Here is a 319-nt window from a genome sequence, read left to right on the forward strand (position 1 = left end):
CCCCTGAAAGGCTCTCGGGGCACCCCTGAAAGACTCCAGCGCCCTTGAGAGGCTCTCAGGGCACCCCTAAAAGACACCTGCACCTCCGAAAGGCTCCAAGACTCTTGAGAAGCTCTCGGGGCACACCTGAAAGATGCCAGGACACCTTCAAAACTCTCGGGGCACCCCTGAAAGGCTCCAACACCCTTGAGAGGCTCTTGGGGCACCCCTGAAACATGCCAGCACCCTTGAGAGGGTCTCGGGCACCCCAGCGAGAGGCCAGCACCCCTGGAAGACGAGAGGCCCAGCGCGCAGGAGGCGGCGGCCGAGGGGTTGCGGA

This window comes from Alligator sinensis, unplaced genomic scaffold (genome assembly GCF_000455745.1).
Source record: "Alligator sinensis unplaced genomic scaffold, ASM45574v1 scaffold210_2, whole genome shotgun sequence".
Classification (NCBI taxonomy): Eukaryota; Metazoa; Chordata; order Crocodylia; family Alligatoridae; genus Alligator; species Alligator sinensis.